We start from the raw sequence: 22,485 nt of genomic DNA on the forward strand, positions 1-22,485 counted from the left end.
AAAAAAAAAAAAAAAAAAAAAGAAACTTGACCATGGTATTTTAAAACCACGTCTGAAAAATTAGGTTTAACATGGGATTTAAAACCATGTATGAATATCATGACTGCAGTTGGACTCACACATGCAAAAGTTCTCTTATAAGATCAAGGACTATGTGGTAGCAAGTCTAAACAAGGCAATTCAGACTCAGCCACCTGATCTCATCCTATACCCTGCTCCAAAACCCTGCAGCTATTACAGAAAACCAAACAGCTTAAAAAGTGGTAGGAATTAGATGGGCCACTTACACTTCCCAGATGACTGAAGACTCGAGCTTTGGCCTCCTGCCACACAACACACTTAACACATTTAAAGCATGTGGATATTCTTGGGCTGCTATTACTTAATGTTTATGCAGTAGAATAATGTTCATGTTGTCAGTACATGTGATTGTATTTTTAATCTTACAATAATTGTTATTTTTCTTAAATCCCCAGCAAATACGCTGTCCTGGTAATAGCTTGATCACCAAAACCAGCAATTCCACCAGCAGCTAGAACAACTGGATGTCATCAGCTAAACGTATTGGACAGAAAATCTGAACAACTCCTGCCATGGATGGGAAGGGAAAAGGCAACAGTGTCAGTGATGTTCAGTTATTTTCACACCTGGACTGGCTGTGCCATATTAGCATACACCCTTCACCAAATAAGCTATGTCTTCTGACACTGAAGTATTTCATAACCACATATTCACCTCAAAAGAATAATGGTGTTTGAGCTAAACCAATACAGATGGTCTCTCTCAAAATACACAGTCTTGCGTAGAGATTTGAACTGTTCCTCAACATTTAAAAAAACCTTTTCTTTTGTTGCAGTAAATGCTTTGCACCTGAAAATAGGTTAAGGACATTGCTATGACGTTTCTTTTCTTCCTACAGTATTTAAGCTGCCAATGAGGAGAAAAGAAAATAATATTAAAAGGTGATTTATGTTCCTATAACAATTCCTTGCCTGTAACCCTATATTCTTTCTTAGATTACTGCCCAAATACTAGTTACTACTATTTGGAAAAGTTACAGTGAAGGTGTTACTTTCACAGAACAGTTAACTTGGAACCTTGACATCATTCCTTTCTAAAAAGGTTTAGTGTTTGTCTAGCTAGAAATAAAACCATTACAGAGTAAGATACTTGGTAATAAGGAATCTGTAGCTTGAGACTCCCGTTCAGACACTCTTTTTTCTTATTTTAATCCCTTATTCTGCAGTCAAAATGTGCAAACTGTAATAGCCAATGGTTTAAAAGTGAAATCCATTCCATTAAGAACAGCCCTATAGCACAGAGAAGGAAAAGCAAGCTTTCCCCAGAATTTGGGAGACTTGCCATAGATTCTTTGCCTCCCCAACCACCAAGCTGCTGTGTGCATCCATGTGTTCTGGCTGCTGCGTGCTCCTGGATGTCAAATAACGAGACACTGCTAGTAATGTGTGAAGATGTCAGAGATGTGTGTTTGGCAGATTTGCAAGTTCTCTAAATCGCAGCTAATAGCGGCTTGAAATCCAAAAGGATGTTCAGTTGCACCGTATTCATAATTTAATTACTCCTGGGGAAAAGGAGAAGTGGAGCTAAGCTAAGGAGTAATTCAGGGCTTCTTCAAACACTGACTGGGGTAATGCTGGGAATTGTATGTTGTCTCTGGCTATTCTCTAAACACATTTTTACAGGATCCTGATGGTGAACGCTGCCTCTTCAGAACTGATGACAAAGCATGAGCAAATTTTACCAGGAAACCAACCCCGGTTCTCACAGCACGCTTCCAACCCTGTTTATTTAAAAAAACAAAACAAAACCAAAACAAACAACAAAAAAACGACAAAAAAAATCACAGCAAAAACTCAAAACATCATGAAGCGCCTTCCCTCAGCAGAGCCCCGCGGGGACCCCAGCCCCGGAGCCGGGACGGGGGGGTCCCAAAGGCGGCAGCAGCAGCTTGTGGCCTCCCGCAGGCCCCGGCCCCCCGCACCCCGGCCGGGCACAGCGCTTAGTCACCAGAGGAGAAGGCAACGTTAAAGGAATCATAATGAAGAACGGCTTTCGGAAAGGGCAGTGGCTCCGGTTCCGCGCCGGGCACGGAGGGGGCTCGGCCCCGGCAGACCATGGCGGGCCTGTCCGGGGAGGCGCAGGCACCGACCTGGCGAAGGCTGCTGCTGCTGCTCCGGGGGTCCAGCCGGGCCCGCCGCCGCACACCGCTCCCCGCGCCGCCACCGGAGGACGGCCCTGAGGAGAGGGAGGGGGTTACGCTCCGGCAGCTGCTCGGCCGGCGGCGGGGAGACGGGATGGAGAAGACCGGGAAGCGCCGCCGCTCCTCCCCTTCCCCCGGCGCCGCCATGAGCCGCCACAGCGGCGGGGCCAGGGCGCCCTCTGCGGGCGGGCGGGCGGCGGTGCCGCCCCTCGGGCCGGCTGGGCCGGGCCGCGGAGCCGCCTCCCGCCGCGGCCCCGCGGCCAAGAGCGGCCCGGACATAGGGGGGCAGGTGCGTGCTGGCAAGGGGCAAACAACTGTGGTATTTTTAAGACCTAGGCAGTTATGTCAGTGGTGCTACCCCTCTTTTATCGTAGGATCACAGGGTGGTTTGGGTTGGAAGGGACCTTAAAACACATTTTTACAGGATCCTGATGGTGAACGCTGCCTCTTCAGAACTGATGACAAAGCATGAGCAAATTTTACCAGGAAACCAACCCCGGTTCTCACAGCACGCTTCCAACCCTGTTTATTTAAAAAAACAAAACAAAACCAAAACAAACAACAAAAAAACGACAAAAAAAATCACAGCAAAAACTCAAAACATCATGAAGCGCCTTCCCTCAGCAGAGCCCCGCGGGGACCCCAGCCCCGGAGCCGGGACGGGGGGGTCCCAAAGGCGGCAGCAGCAGCTTGTGGCCTCCCGCAGGCCCCGGCCCCCCGCACCCCGGCCGGGCACAGCGCTTAGTCACCAGAGGAGAAGGCAACGTTAAAGGAATCATAATGAAGAACGGCTTTCGGAAAGGGCAGTGGCTCCGGTTCCGCGCCGGGCACGGAGGGGGCTCGGCCCCGGCAGACCATGGCGGGCCTGTCCGGGGAGGCGCAGGCACCGACCTGGCGAAGGCTGCTGCTGCTGCTCCGGGGGTCCAGCCGGGCCCGCCGCCGCACACCGCTCCCCGCGCCGCCACCGGAGGACGGCCCTGAGGAGAGGGAGGGGGTTACGCTCCGGCAGCTGCTCGGCCGGCGGCGGGGAGACGGGATGGAGAAGACCGGGAAGCGCCGCCGCTCCTCCCCTTCCCCCGGCGCCGCCATGAGCCGCCACAGCGGCGGCCAGACCAGGTTGCTCCAAGCCCCATCCAGCCTGGCCATGAACCCCTCCAGGGATGGGGCAGCCACAGCTTCTCTGGGCAACCTGGGCCAGTGTCTCACCACCCTCACAGTCAATAATTTCTTCCTAATACCTGATTTAAATCTCCCCTCTTTCAGTTTAAAACCACTCCCCCTCATCCTATCACTCCACTCCCTGATAAAGAGTCTCTCGCCATCTTTCCTGTAGCCCCTTCAGGTATTGGGAGACCCCCAGAGCCTTGTCTTCTCCACAACCCCAACTCAGCCTGTCCTCACAGCAGAGGGGCTCCAGCCCTCGGATCATTTCACACAGAAACATGGTTTTCAGGCCTGTGCAGTGTACCTGCGCCAAGCAGCCACTGTGAGGAACAGAGAAGCTTGGTTTTGTGCGACGAGGCCCCTGGCCATTCATTTACCACAGGGGTGAAGCTGATGTGCCCTTTGCAAACCAGCCTCTGCTCTGGATGTCTAATAAACACCATGTCCATGCCCACTGGAGTTGCCCAGCCTTGGCAGCTCTTAAATGCCACCTTTTAATTTGATCGGTAGTGGCAGTTAAGAGATCCACATTACAAAGAAGTCTAATCAACAGTCCCAGGATCTTTGCAGGATATGTACTTTTGGACATGAATATTTTAAAATATTTTGATAGGAAAGAGTGTTGTATAATTTACTGCATTTTTAATATAATTTTACTTTTTATTCTCACATAGGTTCATCATTTCTGTAGTTACTGCAGCCTAGCTAATTAACACAGGATTGGGAGAATGATTAAAGGAAGGCTTCGGTATCTGCATTGTTCTAGTTTAATTGCTGCTCAAGCAATGATTCAGTGTTGGTTTTGGCAGTTGAGCTGCATTTGTCTGGCACTGTGAAATTCCCGTTTGTGTCCATGAGACTCATCTGTCATTGATGGGCAAAAGGATGCAGATCTGTAAAATTTTTAGTGGCATACAAATGTGTGGAGTGGTAGATTTTGTTACCTGCCTGACAATGTTTTGGCTGAGATGCTCAGGTGGTGCCTGCTGTTAGAGGGGCTGCCTGCTGGAGTTTCCTCAGCCTGGGTCTTGTGGCTGGTACAGGGCAGGAGAAGAGGGGAGCAGGCTGAAGTGAGTTTCTCCTGGAGAAACTGTCTGCTCATGGCTTGGGTGAGCATGCTCTTTGCTGGGTTAAAAACTGGCTGGCTGGCCAGTCCCAAAGAGTGGTGGTGAATGGAGTTAAATCCAGTTGGCGGCCAGTCACAAGCAGTGTTCCCCAGGGCTTGGTACTGGGGCCAGTTCTGTTTAATATCTTTATCAATGACCTGGATGAAGGGATTGAGTGCAGCCTCAGTAAGTTCACGGATGACACCAAGTTGGGTGGGAGTGTTGATCTGCTTGAAGGGTAGGAAGGCTCTACAGAGGGATCTGGACGGGCTGAATCGGCACTAGTGAGTCCCCACCTTGAGTACTGTGTTTGGTTTTGGGGCCCTCACTACAAGAAAGACATTGAGGTGCTGGAGCGTGTCCAGAGAAGGGCAATGAAGCTGGTGAGGGGTCTGGAGAACAAGTCTGATTAAAAGCAGCTGAGGGAGCTGGGGTTGTCAAACCTGGAGAAAAGGAGGCTGAAGGGGAGACCTTGCTCTCTACAACTACCTGAATAGAGGGTGTAGCAAGGTGGGGGTCAGTCTCTTCTCCCAAGAAACAAGCCATAGGACAAGAGGAAATGTCCTCAAGTAGTGCCAGGGGAGGTTTAGACTAGATATTTGGAAAAGTTTTTTCACAGAAAGGGTTGTCAGTTGTAATAGGCTGCCCAGGGAAGCGGTTGAATCACCATCCCTGGAGGTATTTAAAAAATGGGTAGATGTGGTGCTGAGGGACATGATTTAGTCAGTATTAGGTTGATGGTTGGACTCAATAATCTTAAAGGCCCATTCCAACATAGATAATTCTAACCCAGAACTGTATGTGAACCTGAAGCATGCAAGGGCAGCAACTGGAGAGACCATGCAGGTGACTGTAGAAAATAAAATAATCCACAAATACTCCTCCTAACAATTTATGAAGGCAAACAAAATTTAAGCAAAGTAGTAGAACCTGGAAAGTGTTTGTCCTCTGAGGGTACTGCTAGGCCTTGATGGCCCTGACCAGCCTCACCTGGGACATCCACCCACACCTGCCCAGAAGCTCTAGTTCAGCTCAGGCTGAGTCCCTCAGTCCTGGATGAACCTCAGACTGATGCTGCTACCAGCTTGGGTCCTGGATGGGCCCTTCATGCAAGCATCCAGCCCTGTTTCCTGGATGGGCTTTGGCCCTATGCTGTAGTTTTGTAACCAGTCCTGTCTTCTGCCTTGTCTCCTTTTGCTTCTGGTTGGGGTCACTGAGTGTATCTGGGATTTAGCTGGCCACTTGACTCTTCTGGGACTGATAGTGGCCAGTGTTGCCTACACTCAGCTCTGGTAAGGACACTGCTTGTGCTGAGATGTTTCTCTGCTTGTGGTTTGCTTTGCTTTAGGATATCGAGTAAGGAGGTTTGAGTATTTTTATTATTTAAGTCAAAACCCCACATATCATTAAATACATAACTGTAAGAATGCTGATAATTAGATACAATTTGTTTACCTCATATGAGTTAATACATTTAAAAAAACATAGTAAGAAAAAAAAGAGTAAAGTAGCAGTTTATGTGAGGGAAAAAACTGTAAAGGTAACTCCAAAATCCTTCCAGAGACTAGAAAATGTTTTGAGAAACAGAGGCTGAAGTTTATAGATTTATCCAGGCCAGTTGCTGTCTGTTCCTGGAATGAACGCATCTTCTGTGTCAGGAACTCTGTTTTATGACATCCGCTTAAAAAAGTGAATAAAGAGAGGATAATGTGGTGAAAGACAGCCAATTATTTCATAAATGTAAACTACACTAAAAAGTGGTGTACAACATTATATATTTATGGATACAATTTTGTTCTGTCACATAACAAAATGAATAATACATTAGTCCAAGAACTTGTCATTAAGTGAATTTCTTTCTTGCCTTGCCATTAAAATAAAAAAAGTCCTTGGTCTATATATATGCATGACATTAACCCTTTTCTGGGAGCATAGCGTAGGTGAAGGTACTATTAGACTGCAAATTCGAAGTAGATTTTGTAATTTTTAAGGTCAAATAATGCTAATGAAATTTGTCAGAGAGATTTAAAGACATTCAGGAAGGTTTTACATGTTTTCTTCTATTAGGAAGATTTGATAAATGGAACTGATGTTGGATGTTATTTAGACAAGAAAATGCTGTTCTTTTTTACCCTCTATAGTCAAAATATTATTGCAGTAACCAGTAGGAAAGAATTTCTTTGCAAGAATCAATGAGAACATGGAATTGGAGATTTTTTTTTAAGTATCAGAAAACCAAAAAAATTAGAAGCATTGTACACTCGCCATCTTTGGAGATGTTCAAAGTCCCATAGGAGGTGGCTCTGACCAACCTGCTCTGGCTCACTCCACTTTGAGCAGGGGGTTGGACTAGATGATCACTGGAGGTGCCTTCCAATTTCAACCATGCTGTGATTCTTTGACTCTGAAACAGGGCAATGAATAACTAGAAATAATGAGACTGTTACTCATATGGTTAAAGTTAAGTTCAAGAATCTGTTGACTTATAATCTGATACCTCCTGATTACATCTCTTAAATTCATGGTATTTAACTATAGTTTGTATGGATTTCAATCTTTTTGCATATCTTTTCTTTCTTTAATTCTTGTCCTTCCAAGAAGAGAGAGGAACGTATATTTACAGTCTGATGAGGAAGACTAAAGAGGTAATCTAACTTGACAATTAGGTGAAAATTACCTTTATGGTTAAGGTCAGTTAGACTGGATATGGGAATTTCAGGCCCCAGCCTAAATACTTGTTACATGAGTTGAGGTGAGGAGAAAAAAAAAAAAGAAAACCGTAATGCAGTTAGATAATGATGTAGCTGTTTTGGTGTTGAGCCTTCCAGGTGTTCTGCAGAGTTCTCCATGTAGATGTATGTGCTGAGTTTGCACCTTGCAAAAGTTAAGTTTAAACTTATCTGAAATACCATTTATCTCAGAATGTGCTAATCTAATTTTTTTCCTACTTTCTCCTTTTTCTCCTTAATGTAATTGACAGCAAAATCGAATCAGTTTAGTACTCAGTTGAACTTGAAAGGTGAACACTGAATTTTCTACTACTTGATTTTAATGCAGTGTGTACACCTGACTATTTGATAAATTCAGACCTGCTGGGGAAAAACTGAGAACCACATTTTGGACACACAGAATCAAATGTTTTGTTGATTTATGTTGCAGAGATTATTGGTTTAAATTTTTAGTTTAATAGAGAAAAAGGGTTTCTCTGCAATATGTTTTGAAAGTTCAGGAGTCAGTTTCATGCTGGAGGTCCTGCTTTGGCTGTGTGCCATGTCTGTGGAGCAGGAGGTTCTCAGGCCAGGGGAAATGCCTAAGGAAAAACACAACAGGTACAGTGGTACCACCCTGAAAAAAACTAACCTCACAAACAAACCCAAACTAAAGAAAAAAACGAAACAAAAAAAAAACCACAAAAAAAAATTGAGGTAATAAAAATTTTGGGAGGCAAATTTTGCTCAAGCCTGGGCCTGAGGTTTAAGCCAAACAAACAGGAGGTGGAAAAGCACTGGGCACAATGTGTGAAAATGCCAGATGTGACAGGTAGTGATGTGAGAGCTAACAGAAGTTAGAGGCATGGGGGAGGCTATATGAAACTGAGTTTACCTGGATAACAAAATGGAGATACTAATTTTGTGTACGGAGAGGCATAAACAAGGGAGAGGAAAGGATGTGAAGAGGATGGCTAAGAAACAGGACAGGGAGTTGATAAAGTGTGCTGGCTGGGGGGTACCCGTTGGCAATGTTGTGCTTGATCACTGCAGCTGGCACAGGGTAATAAACCAAACTGGTTGTTCTGACCATGCCACAAGAGTCAAAGCTGATTTTGTGGCCAGGAGCTGGGGTAGGGAGGCTTCAGCTATGTGTCACCTCCCCGGGTGGAGAGAGAGATCGCTAGAGCATCCTGGTTACCCTGTTGGTGCCCTATCTAGGCCTGCAGGCATCAACAACTACCTGCTGCTTCCTGATGGCACAGGTGCCTGATGGAAATAGGCTGAGAAATTCCAGAAAACAGAGTCCAGAGGACATTCAATAAGAATAGAAAAAAAGAAAATGTGAGTGAGAAGCTGAAAGAGATGTTTGCTCCACAAGGACATGTTGGAGAGAGCAAAGAATTATAGAGTCAAATACTGCAACAAAACAATAATCTGTTGTCCTCTGTTTCTAATGGAGTAGGAAGAAGTCTTTGGCTCCTGGGTAAATTCCTAATTATGAAGTGTTGAAAAGCTTTACTTAGGGAAGCAAGATCAAAACAAGCATCAGGTGTGCCTGGACCTGACAGCTCTTGACTCAACCTAAGGAGGTATGTTAGATAATCTCTTGAGGATTTTCCAATCCTACATTTTTATGGTTTCATGCTTACTTATTTATGTAGAGGCTTTCTTCTACAAATCTAGCAAACAAACCTTTGTCCTGGAAAGACATTTACATAATAGTGCTGGTATTAATTAATTTAAGTAACTTGTCCCATGAGGTGCCCTCTCTCTCTTTTTTTTTTTTCTTTTCCTTTTCCTGCTGACTGGTTTCCTTGTGCCTCCAAATAACTGCCACTACGTAGCTCTGATGTCATTATTGAAATTAGAGTTTCTGGTGGAAGTACTATTCCTCTTGATTGTCTTTCAAAGCATTGTGCTCATCTGTGAGCTATAGTGTTAACGATGGTAGGCTTATTAAGCATCTGAACAGATGTTTTAGTGTTTTTTAAATGCTGGCTCTTACTGTGGCATCTATCCATAGCCAAGAGAAACTGTGTGTGAGCAACTGGTTTCCTTGTGCCTTCAAATAACTGCCACTACGTAGCTCTGATGTCATTATTGAAATTAGAGTTTCTGGTGGAAGTACTATTCCTCTTGATTGTCTTTCAAAGCATTGTGCTCATCTGTGAGCTATAGTGTTAACGATGGTAGGCTTATTAAGCATCTGAACAGATGTTTTAGTGTTTTTTAAATGCTGGCTCTTACTGTGGCATCTATCCATAGCCAAGAGAAACTGTGTGTGAGCACATTGTATCATGTGTACTGCTTTTCTTTCTTGTAAGTTAGTATAAATGCCTGTATTAATTTTAAATGTGGCTCTATGGTACAGATTATCTGGTTTCATTAGTATCTTCAAAGGGTAGGTGTTTAATATTAATAATCACTGTTAGCCTATAGCCTTAATTAGGATGAGAAACAGCTGGATGCTGTGCAGAACCAGTCTTGGCTCCAGACGCTGTGTTTCTCTGCAGCCAGCATGCCCTGATTGCTGAGCCCTTAACTTGTGGCAGCTGAAAACACCATGTCCTCATGGTTACTTATCAATACTGCTTTTCCTTTCTGTTTCTAGGACCCTATTAAAGGCTTCTGGCTGTTAACCAGAACCTGGGAGCATGAGCACCTATTGGAACAGTCCCTTGTGGTCAGGTAATTTTTCTTCTCTGTGGCAGTAGCTGCTTTTGCTCTCCTTGGGTAAGTTTTCTTGACTTCTGCTCTCAGGGGCAGAATACAAGGGTTACTTGGGCTGTTGTCAACAGTTTAATTCATTTGTCCTGGCTATCCTTAAAAAAACTTTTGCTTAAGCTAAATGCGGATTTCAACCCATTCGGGTATTACAGAGTAAGAAAAACAGAAATCGAAGAAGTGAACAATACAGCAGAGCTGTTAAAGTGCTCCTCAACTTGCAGAGCTTGTAACTCCAGTGGCACAAATCCAGCACTCAATATGCTGCTTGGTACAGTATATAAAACCTCAGCAGTGGAGTTATGCAGTCAATTAGCACAGTTCATAAACTATGCAGCTCAATTAAGAAAGCCCTGTAAGTGGGAAACAAAGTGAATAGAAATAGATGTCTCAAGTAATAAAATATGCAGTTCAATTGGAAAATGATGCAGGTGGTTAACGAAAATGTTATCTGATATGCAAAATGTGAATGTGAGAGTATGCATGCATGTATATGTAAATGTAAAAAAGAGACTGGATGTTTGCAGTTAGTCCATCACAGCAAGAGAAGCTGTGGAGCATCTGAAGTACTGTCAGATGGACCTGCAGTGACATTTGTTTGTTGCCTATGAGTATTTTGGAACCGTCTCCAAACCAGCAGTGGCTACAAAGAAATGAGTATGCAAACTTTTTCTATTTCTGATATACTTTATCAACGAGATGGCACCTAGATGCACAGCAGATGTTGTCTTTTGTGATGCAGATGAGCCTTTTGGAGCAGTGCAGCTGATAATGAGCTCTGTGTATTGTTACAAGATAGGGCTGCCAGGCAATAACCACCTACGAACCTAACTAACCAACAGCTACAGTGCAGAGGCAGGGTCTAGCTCCTCTGAGACAGTGGGTCAAATCCTATAGTTTTTAGACTTCATTCAGGGAAAACCTCTTTTAATTTTAACAGGAGGTTTGACTTTGTCTAGTACACAGGGTTTGGCCTTTAGAAATAAACAGCTATTCTGAAAGTGTCAAACAAGATTGCTAGGCTTTGCCAGTAGTTGAAGTGGAGTATAAGCAATACTTAGTATGGAAAAAAAAATTTAGAATAGTTAGAAAATAGCTTTCGTAATTAATATGAAATTTGATAGAAATATTAGGCTGACATCTAACAGTTTTTATTTGGCAGGACATTTTACAATCCTGAATAATTCATTTAGTGTATGAAGCTATGCAATTACACTCAATATTGGCCTGCTGCCAGTCAAATGCTTGGCCCATAGATGGTGCTTGTTACCTGGTCTGTACAGAAACCAAAAATTACTTCATAAATGTCTGTGTCATTATCCACTTCTTTGTCTAGGATAGAAAATGGGCATAAGGTGACTTCAGGAAATACCTACTGGGAGAACAAAAGTCTATATATCCTTGTAATGACAATAACAGTCTTTCCATTCACTTCAGTGGGCTTTTGAGAGGCCCTGTTATTTCTGGAGTGAAATATTTTATCCTCACAGGAATAGAAACACCAGGATGCGTTATCTGAAAGGAAAACAAAATCAAGTTGGGTATCTCCTGTTATAGTAGAGGAAACATTGCATCCACTTTTACAATTCTTGGATGAAATTCCTAATGTGTATGTAAAAGATGTAGCTGTGAATTAGGGAACTGTATGGCATGTGATAAAGAACTTGCTTATACAGGAAACATTTTCATGGTCCTCAAGGTATTGTATCCTTGTTGATTCCATCAGAACCAGAGGAATGTTGCCAGGTTTTAAAAATATGAGTCGATTAGGGGAACACTTGTCTGTGTCTCGCTTGGTGAGATTTTGAGAGGCATGAGTGGCCATATTTAAAGGACAGTAATAGTTGGTGCCCCATCCTGTGCTAAATCTGTCCTCTGAAAATGCCACCACCAGGTCCTAAAACACAGAACAGAATTTTGCTATGTGAACTTGTCGTTTATCACAGCACAGTCTTTAACTTCAAAATCAGATAATTATTAGTCAAACATGTAAACCAGTTGGAGGTATGATCTGTGATTTCTATACTATTCTCATTTCCATATACTAGTCTCTATTCCATGGCTAACTCTTGGTGTACAACAGATTTTTGGCATCGAGACAGACTGCAGGGACGTAAACGTGTTTTCTCCATTAGCCTTTTATGTTAGTAGGTTGGGAGGGGGTTGGATTTTTATGAATACCCTAAATTAAAGAGACTCCAGCCTGACTGTGAAATTAATAGAGCTATCAAAAAACCCACTGTCATTATACAACAATTGTTAATTATTTACAAGCAAACTTCTGCAAGAACAGTATTGTAGCTGTCAGCATTGTTGTTATTAAAATTAAAATGCTTTGTCTGGGTAGAAGATAACATGACTCATTTAGGCTAAATGCGATGAATATGGAATATTCTGTTTCTCTTCACCAATTAGTTGGAGACAGAACAATAGCATGTCTCTTTCCTAACAAGATGTTTATTTTTAAAAGTCTAACAAAATAAATATTTTCAGGGCGTTGTTTAAAAAGGGCATAAATTCATTGTAGCTATTATAATAAAAGTTAAGACCAATTGGTTTTCTAGGATGGAAAAAAACTATTTTCATAAAGTAAATTCTCCTTTTTCAATAGCAATATGTATGTGAAAATCTTTTTGCCTTATTATCACAATATCTTGTTTTGCCTTATATAGTAAGCTATATGTTGTAATAATGCATTATATGCTTGAGTTGTGAGCTGCTCAAGTGCCCTTTGCTGCCTCTGATTTCATTTGTCTTTCCAAACATATCCTGGTCCAGTGGTAATTTCTTGGTTCTTTGTGTAGGTGACTACAATTTTTATAAACAGCAAGAGGAAAGCCAGAGAACTTCTAAGACAACTGCGCTGGGTGGCTGGAGTCAGTCTTCCTGCTGTATTCTTTCACATGCCATCTTGAATTAGCTAAGGTTTCATTGTCTTAATGACATTAATGATTTACAGCAATGAACCCATCAATAAAAAAGCAGAAGCAAAAGAATTAAGGTATGATTCTGTCAGGGTTGTAAAGGGTGATGCTAGCATAGCAAACCTCTGCAGGGAGTCTACAAATTGGAAGGGATCAAAGTGCTGAGCTTGGAAAGGGCCATGTCACTGTCTTTCTCCATGGAAGTGCCATCAGTGTTCTTTTCAAAGCTTGTTTGGGTCTCTCTTGCTGATCCTCGCTTTGCTGCCTTGTATTCCCCAGCCTGGTGTCTGTCTCAGTTTTCTTACTCACTGTACAGATGGTTCTGGGAGCAGAGCACATTTGCCTCAGAGTAAGAGGAACCCCTTTTTCCTCGTGACATGAAGAGAATGTGTGCTCTGAGAAGACAGTCAACACTGGTCTTATCCTTTGAGCATAGTTATCAGAAAAGCTTTTCCATGTAAATCTTTTCAGGACTGTCATTACCTACAACTGTAGTTGTGACTAAGTACAAACCAGCTTGTGGTTCTCATTTTCCTTCCACATGAAAAATTAAAGGATCGTCAGACACTGGGGCAAATGTTCTGTTGGTTACTATTAGAAATCAAAAGTAGGCTCCCAGTGAGTGAAGGAATTGACCTCTTAATTCTGACTGTACAATGACTTAAATAGTTATCAGGTGCACATTTATGTTCTGCTATCAGCTTACAAGATTTTTCCAGTCTCATAGAGGTAGGAGAAAAGTAAGCTGTGATTTTCATATACATACTAAATTAAAAGGTGTACAGAACACAAAATTGCATTTTATTTAAAAACCAACAACACCCACTTTCTTAACATCATTAGAAGTATGTGTTCAACCACCATTAATTTTGTATTTGGTTGCAGAGGCCATGGTGGAATGAATAGGAGCAAAAAAGCTATTTGGGGCGTTTGTCATCAAAATTGAGGACTCTTGACTGAATGCATATTCTGTGAAGCAGATTTTTTTTTTAAACTGTATAATTTATAAATCCTTTCTGTATTGCAAAAGGACAAAAACCCTAACAAGAATGGTACAAACATGTCTTCTCATTATCTTTGGGCAAACAGTCTTTCTTTTCTTCCAGCAGCTGGCTAAGAGTGCTTGACCTTACACTTTGCTGTTCTGAGAGCTGGTTCTTTTGATATTACTTTGGCCATTATTAGAAAAATGTCAGCGCTAGGGCAGTCCCAGTGTGAGTTTACTCCTATGCTCTCCCAGGAGAGGAGGATGTGGCCAGTATCAGTTCTGTCAAGATCCTTCTGGTCTGTGTGTAGGGTAGGCATTAGTTATGGTTGATTTGTTTAGAATCTGGAATTTATTTATCAAAGGACAGTTAAGGGGAAAAGTATACAGACGCGCCTAATGTGGAAGGAAAGCACGTTCAGCTTGCATGCAGAATGCCACCAGAATGATATAGAAATAATTTCTCTGCTACAGCTGCCAAACTTTGGAGGTGTTTAGGTAGGTCCTGGGCACTGGTTCCACCTGGACAGTTAATGCTTTCGAAGGGCTGGCTGAAGTTCTATGCTTTGGTGAGGTGCAATGGGTGTCAACTGAAAGGATGCGTTTCTTCCAGTGTCCTGCTCTTTCCTGATTTTTTCTTTTGGCTAATGTTCCTCCAAAGACACTGAAAGGGTCCAGCCTTCTCACCAACTTCTGAGAAGAGGCCCCATAAGTAATATTAACTTCTGCAATTTCCTCGTTACTCTTAAGCAAGTTATTAATTAACTGAATGTAACCACTGGCTGTTGATAAATCCTTTTAACTAATTCAAATTCCATATCAAGCTTGGAGCATTTTCACTCAAGCTGCTGCTGAAGTTAAGCTTTGTGAAGAATTAGTTCTGATCTGTTTTTGAGTGCCGGAGTTGGGGAAAATGGAGAGAAGATATTTGTTTGCTTGATTCCACATGACAACTCCAGGGTAACTGAATAGACTGTACGGTTGGTTTGACAAGGCTGTGCACCGAGCCAGCAGCCGCGCATACCAGAGACAGGGGGATGGAAGGGGAACTGACAACTGTAATGGATTTTATCAGAATTTCTCTAAAGAGCGACAATTTGCCTTCAATTATTAATGTTTTTTCAGAGGTTTCTCTTCTGAGAGGTATGAATAACTAACTTAAATATGCATTCATGTAACATTTTCAATAATGAATAAATTACTGCATGGAAAGAAGTTGAGTAGCAGATCCAAATATTAAATAATGGAAGAGGTTTTTGAGAGTGTAAGAATTGTAGTCTTTAATAGTGTGATTGTTACTGTTTTTTCTGTGAATATAGGAGTTGTGGTTATTATATCTATAAATGCATCACAATGATTGCGAAAAATGTTGTAAGTTAGCTTGAAGTGACACAGAAAAAGCAGTGCCTGTGTATTGTGGTGTATGACAGCGTGTGCATTAATCCTGCAGTGCTCTTGGCTCATCCTGGGGCTCAAATGTGTTTCTCTTTATTCCCCATACTGCAGAATTTATTGCTTTACGTTAGGGGAACTTTGAAAATGTGAGCTAAGGAAGCTGTTGGTCCTAATAAAAAATGTGCAAAAGTGGATTGCCAGGTACCTGGGAGGAACCTTAGGGTGTTCAATGATTGTTTTGTGAACTTCAGGCAGCTTTGAGAGGCAGTGACTTTGAATTTTTTTATTGCTCCAGTCCAATTTTCACTTCCAGAGTGGCATTCTTATGAGACTCTACTCTGTAGTCCCTCATGCTCTGCCCATTTAGTCTTTCACTCTCTTTAGACAGAAATGCATGTTTATACATTTTGTGAAACTTTATAACAATTATTTTTCCTTAATGCCATTATCGTCTTGAAAATTTATCACAGATATGAAAGCTCATTAAGCAACACTTGAAAACGACCAGCTCTTGACAGCATCTGACAATGAGCGTATTGGCATTTGTTATATGAAGCAATTTATTCCATATTAGCAGTGTGTTGTTTATTTTAGCATAGTATTTTAATATCATGAAGATATTTAGAAATGGAGTTCTTACAAATTTGTCTTACTGATGTTAAAAAATGCTAAGTCTTATGAATTGTTATATATAGCATCGGGGTGTTCTGAAACAGCAGTCAAATATAAGCCTTTGTGATCTCTTACATACTGGAAATTGTAGAAAACTGTCTCAACAGCACATAGGTTATCAAGTAGATATATATGTTAAAAAACCCCCAGACTTGGTCAAGTTACAAACTGTTTGCAAAAGTATCACCGAGGAAGTTTGTAAGTATATTCTTACCACTCTGCATCAGTTGAGTTCTGCATGGATTCTGCAGCCAAAATTGCCTCGGAGATCTGTGATGTCTGGTTGACTTAAAGCAGATTCTGACCTATGAAACCTACTGATTAAGCCTGTTTATCGCCGGGGAGAATATTTACACGCTGGTTGACACCTCTAGGAAGAACATTGAACTTACTTCTAACTGAGGAAGTAGTATAGCCCTGCAATTCTGGTGGAAGAGATGGATCTAAAAGAGGCTGTATAATTCCTCTGATTATTTTGTCTCCAATAAGAATACTGCTTCCTTGTGCATGAGAACTGGATGTTGAGAGCAAGTCAGTTCACAGTTTCCAGGACTGCAGCAAGGTGTTTCATTAGTGGAAAAAAAAAAAATTAATTTAACTCTAGCCTAATTAGTAGACTTCATAATTTATTGTTTCATCATCTGGTCCAGCTCAGGATCCATGGGATTTCTAGACGACATGAAGTGTGGAAACCTGTCATGACAGAAAAAAAACAGAGAGGCTTGTAGGAAACAATGGTTGTCTTGTGGGAAGAGTTTAAATATATGCAGCTGATCCCATGGGAACTGCTGTAGTCTATTCACCCTGTGTGAAAATGATGCTCTTTCAATATAATCTTTAATCCTTTTCTTTCACTGAAAAAATGTGAGAACTTTATTTAAAAGTTTTGAAAGACCAATCTATTTTGGTAGTAAATGCTTCTCAAACATAAAAATAAATCAGATTATTAGTATAACACAGAGGGGAAAAGTTACTTGAAATATCTTCCAATATTCTGTGGAATATTGCATACGTGGATATTCTTGGGAAACTTTCAGGCTGAAAATAACCAGGAAATGTATCCGTGCTTTCTTGTTTCCCTGGCTGGGTGCATGTGGGAAGGAAGTATCCAGCAGTCTTGCAGATATTACAAACTTCTGTAACTCTTTGAGACATGCATTTTCTAATTCCACAAAACAGATTTTTCCTGTGAGATGAGGGAGAAGGATTTCAAGAAAATTGCATCCTATCATATGCACAGAATAAAAGTTTGCTTTGAAGATAATTCTAATCTTCCTTCTATTAATGGAAAAGTAAAATAAAAACTAAATATGCAGTTGTTGAAAACATTTGTCCCCACCCCCAGAGAGAATGGAAATCTAAACCTCACGGTGTTCAGTCCATGCATGTGTGAATAACATCACAAACTCCCACAGGGTTTAGTAGAGCTGCTGTCCTGTTTGTTTTTTATGGGACTGTGTCCTAAATATTAAATTCTATTTGGTGAAATACACAGTTGTAGTCCTGGAGGTATCATGCAGCACGTATTTTATAGTCTGCACGCAGAGTGCTGAAAAGGCAAATAGTTACTAATACTACTTTGCTTTTGCTTTCCTATAGTGTCTTTCATCCAAGGCATCCAAAGCACTTCATACAATCCAGTGTATTAAGTATGGCAACATGTCTGCGAGGTAAGGAAATTGATTTTCTTGTTTTTTTTTTTCCTTTTTATAGATAGAGTAGTCAGAGCATTGGGCTGTGATTTTCCCTAGACTGCCATGGTAAAACAAGACCTCTGGCCTCCCAGTCCTTTAACAGAAGACTCTCCATTGAAGGGGAATTCTCAGATCCCCTTCCTCTCCTTTGTAATTTACCTGACACTTAAATCTAAGTTACTTTTTTGAACCGGGTGCTCAGTTTTCACCTTTTAGATTTCTTTCTTCAACATTGCAGAAAATGAACGTTATCTCTTGTTTATCAAAGATCTTTGGCGCCCAGGGTAGTCTGTTCCTTCAGTACAGAAGAAGAAACACCAGCTGGAAGTGCTTCAGTTGGGAGCTGTGCTGCAGCATGTGAGGAGAATCGTGCATGGTGCCCGTGGCAAACTGAGTGTTAAAGAGGAGAATGGGGTTTGGGAAGTGCTGAATGACTCTTGGACTCTGTGTTTGGAGTATTATCTGTCCTCAGTGTGGCTCCAGCAAGAGGGTGGTTTGTACTCCTGCCTGTTATCTCTTGATGTACTCAACTGCCACTGGCCAGTGGCTTTGAGAACCTGCAGGGACTATCCCCAATGGCAATGGGTTATGGATTTTGCTGGGTTGGGGTGAGTTAGCTCAGGACTTAGCACTGTGGATGCTTAACCTCTTCTGAAATGCAGTATTATGCAAGTTCATGTACAAGACTGTTTCAACAGTATAGTAAGGTTTTAATTGCCTCTTGCTTTGCAGTGAGCAGACTAGAAAATACTATGAGGTTCCCTTAACACAAACTCCAGGTGGCCTATGTTTCCTAAAATTCTTTAAATGTAGTGAGAATTTTCTTGATTTATGTTGCTTAACGTGGAACTAGATTAATAATATTATTGCACAGTTCTTTGAAGGTTATGCTTCTGTTTTCAGTGGGATAGCACCATCTGGTAAAATCAAGCAACATACTTATATTTCAAGTCTTTTGAAAGTTAAGGAAATTATTCTGATTTCTTGTAGAACTTCCTTCACTGTAAATTTAAAACATTTTATTCTTTCCCCTTCCTCTTTGATTTAAGAGATTTTTTTGTGTGTATGTCCTTCTAATGTCATTCTGCAGAATCTGGGTTCCTGATAAAACTGCAAGACTCAGTCTTTTAGCTCAAAGTTCAATTGGCTTTTGGATGCCCTTAGGTCCAACTGCCCTTTTACATGGAATTTTTATTGTTAATCTTCTATTATTGGGGGAATTATTTTGCAAACAGGCCAATTCAATTGCTTCAAGCTCTGAAACCTGTCAGGCTAGCTTTTATTCTGATTGCTTCTGATAAGGAGCTTTGGTAAGAATGCTGTGCCTCCAGCAAGTTGAGAGACTCACCTTGGAGGGGAACAGTTTCAAGGTCCCTGGAACGTATGGCTCTTTCAGCTTGTCATGAAAAGGGAAACTAGGTATTGAATATCAGAATCAAAACTTTGAATGAGATGTGGGACTGCTCTGCGAACCAGCGGAAACAGCCTGTGTTATAAGCTGAGTCTTTTTTTGCTTGTGTAGTGATGACTTGGAGTTTGTTACAAGAGCTGGGATCACTGCTTTATTTTACCACAGGGAGGTGTGGATCCCTGCTGCTAACCCCCATGGACACTGTGCCGATGGGGAGCCACGCAGGGTGTACAAACTTTGGCAAGAGCTTTTGCCTCTTTCCCATCGCTTGTGTACATGGGATGGAAATATATGTCTGATCTGTCTCAGACACTGATCTGACAGAGCAATCTCTGTCGCCTCTGAATAGGAAGATACTGATAGGTGTTGTGGAGTCAAGGTGATGAGACATCTTGGGAACCATACTCTGAAGCAATTTTATCATCTAACCTGATGCTTTTTAAAAAAACAATTTAAAAAAAGATGACATTTTAGAAGGCAAATATACTCTGTTTTTTCTTTTCCTCCATGCCAACTACCTACGAGTAGGAGGCAGTACAATCTTGTAGTGACCAAGGAGATGCTTAAGAGACAATTATCTCCTTTTAAAACCTATGCAAGAAAAGTATTTTCAGCAGTATTACATAACATAAGCATTAAGAAGATTTGCTATCATTCTATTTCAAAGACCTTATAGGAAGGAAATGTTTTTCTGTATTTTCCTTACTGTTGTCTATGAAACTTACATTAAAAGTGTCTGTTCATTGAGAACCTGTTCATAGAGAACAGGCCCTTTCTGAGAAACTCTTCTGCAGAAGCACATCGAGTAGAATATTGTTTGCAAAAGGCCAAGAAGGGGTTGTTGTGTTTCAGTGCAGCCGATCAAAGGGAGGGTTCAAATGGGTTTCCCTTCCTAAAACATTTTTCTAAATTACATGTGCAGATTTTGTTGTGCCACTTATGACTGTAATGTTAAAAGCCAAAGCAAACTTCAGATCCTCTTTTGTATTCATGTGAAGTGTTACAGAATGATAGTATTTATTCCTTTGGACAGAAAATCTCTTCTCTAGCAAGTTCGTTCACTTGTTCTTTTTCTTTCAAACAGTGCGAGCTTACTGAGGGGGTTTTTTTTACCTTCTTCCCAGGGAAGGATAGCTTTCCACTAACACAGAGAGTTCTGTTTTCTCTATTAAAAACAACTGCCCTCAAGTGGAGTAGGCTTTGTATTTTGTCCTAGAAACAGAGCAGTTCATTCAGAGATAAGGCCTCTCTGCATTTAGGTTCCTTTAGTCACCTGACGGAGCCATTGGTAACTTCTAGGCTGCTTTAGTCTGCATTCCTGAGATGCCTTACTCCTGGCACTGCAATTAACAGCTTCAGGTTCACTGCTTGCCACCCACTTCCCCAGCTTTCCACTTGCTGTGCCCTTGGCTGCTGCCTGGGGTGGCAGGAGGGCAAAGTAAAATGGTCAGGCTTTGTTTCCAAGAACAGGAGCTTTGCACCTGTAACCACTATTGAAGACGATGTTGTGGAATCGTGAACAGGTAAAAAAAAAAAAAAAATCAGTTTGTGTCTGTGGCGTTTTGCACTTTTCTTTCAGAATTTGAGAATTGCAGAGCATGAGTATGATGGGCCCTGTCTCCTCTGTGCTTACACCATTCCCTCCAGTTTGGTGACTGGTGATTTATGCCATTGCAATTGTCAGGAGGATCTAGCCTGCTGTGCTTCAGGGTTTGCAATCTTACTACCTCTTTTCTGCTTCTGTCTTGTTGCAAATAATCGAACTAAAAGTCCTGTGTAATGATATTGATAGATTTGGGAAAATGGAAAAAACCCCTTACAATCAGGCTTATGGCAGATCAAATGCAAGGTGCTATCCATACTGTTAAAATAGAGGTTGTTACTCAGTGTTTGCATTGGGTTTGCCCCTTATTCGACATTTTGCCTTTTTTTTTCTTTTCTGAAAAATAGCATGCAATAGAGTAACAAGGATTAAGGATACTCTGTATCTCAAATAATAATTAGAAGTGATGTATTTTGTGACAATGCAGTGCTTTGTTCATCAACTCAAGAGAAGAACCTGGAGGAGTTGACTGTGAATCCATGTGGGCCATCTGCAATATGTGCTTGGTAGATATCTTCCTAGCCTCAAAATCAGTAAATATTCTGTATTAGATGAATAAGTGAAGACAGAAGGCAGGTTTTTCCTTTGTGACATAATGTTTGTATTTTAATACATGTTCTCATGTCAAGCTACGCCTGGGTTAGATACGGATCTGCACAGAGCTTCCTGCAGGCCACCACATGCTCCAGCGGGCAGGAGCTCTTCCTGGCCTGCTTGGCATGGGCCGTTGGGATGAGCATGGTCATATGCTGCTATACCAGGCTCATCTAATGCAAGCCTATATGGAAAATGTAGTGATGTTTCAGCCCTTAATTTGTCACGCTTACCCAGCCTCTTCTTCACTCTGTCCAGATTATGAACAGCCCATTTTTTCCTAAGATTCCCTTTTCTCCTGTTAGTTACTTCAACTAATAGATGTCAAATCTCAGACATTTCTCTTTCCTCTCTATAAAGCTACAGGGAAATTTTACTCATTGGAAACAGACTAGGTCATTTAAGTGGTGCACACAAACAAAGGCAGACTGATCCAGTTCTAGCAACTGCTTTTCCAGTGTGCAATATTTGAAGCCAACTCAAACTCTTGAATTAGTGAGTACCATATTTAGTGTATGCCTACCTTAATGCCATAATTTTGTCAGCTAGATAGCTGTGTATCTGTTGTATTCCTGCACAGACAATCACTAGTGGCCAAAATGAAACTTTGTTTAGGTTGCTGCATCCCTAAATGTAAAGGACATACATATATACAGATATATTATGTGTATATCCCTTACATTTAGGTATGTTTACTTCAATTCAGAAAGATATTTTTATTCACAAAACAGCAACTAACAACAGATTACTTCACAATTTCTCTGAATGATGCTGTGTTTATGTCCACGTAGCTCTGCCTGAAGTGCCAGCAGTCTATGGAGAGCTCTACACTTAGACATGCTCTTTGGGGCTGAGAAATTCCATCTTGCTGGGTTCCTTTGTCATCATGAATAGTGTTGGGGGGAAAGGATGAAAGAAGTGCAGTACAATCAGGAGCTGAGGGAAGAGGGACTGTTTTTGTCCTGTTCTTACTGGTAAGGCCATTGTGGAGACCCTTGGAAGACTCAAGGACAAACACTTTCTGCCTGCATGGACTTGTACCTGCCTTGGTGAAGTCTGAGGAGGGTATCAAAGCCCTGTGGGATGTTCTGGGCTTGAAGGACCCTGTGCTGTTGGTCCCTTACTCAAATGCACTGAGGTTGGCCATGGAGACCCTTGCTTCCAAGGTGTATGAGCAGAGGGGATCCAACAGCATGAGGCAAGTCCTGGCAGTCTTGGAATAACAGATAGCACCTTTGAAATGTGGAAAAAAACAAACTTCTTGTATAATTAAGGTAAACA

At 41.7% G+C, this 22,485-nt stretch overlaps 2 protein-coding genes across 4 annotated transcripts in view; one reads left to right on the forward strand and one right to left on the reverse strand.

The window, feature by feature from the left end:
• The window catches only part of PQLC2L (PQ loop repeat containing 2-like), an 18,603-nt gene extending 15,291 nt beyond the window's left edge, over positions 1 to 3,312 (reverse strand). For 2 of the 3 annotated variants that reach the window (XM_014946036.1, XM_014946034.1), the window contains exon 1: positions 2,171 to 2,386. The gene's annotated coding sequence lies outside the window, so the exon portion shown is untranslated. Of the gene's footprint in view, positions 1 to 2,170; positions 2,387 to 3,112 lie in introns of those variants that run through there. The other variant, XM_014946035.1, reaches the window with a different exon arrangement.
• Positions 3,313 to 17,529: 14,217 nt separating this feature from the next.
• The window catches only part of VEPH1 (ventricular zone expressed PH domain containing 1), an 82,995-nt gene continuing 78,039 nt past the window's right edge, over positions 17,530 to 22,485 (forward strand). The window contains exon 1 of the mRNA XM_014945814.1: positions 17,530 to 17,572. The gene's annotated coding sequence lies outside the window, so the exon portion shown is untranslated. The remainder of the gene's footprint in view (positions 17,573 to 22,485) is intronic.

This window comes from Calidris pugnax, unplaced genomic scaffold, assembly GCF_001431845.1.
Source record: "Calidris pugnax isolate Ruff unplaced genomic scaffold, ASM143184v1 scaffold111, whole genome shotgun sequence".
In the NCBI taxonomy this organism is placed as follows: domain Eukaryota; kingdom Metazoa; phylum Chordata; class Aves; order Charadriiformes; family Scolopacidae; genus Calidris; species Calidris pugnax.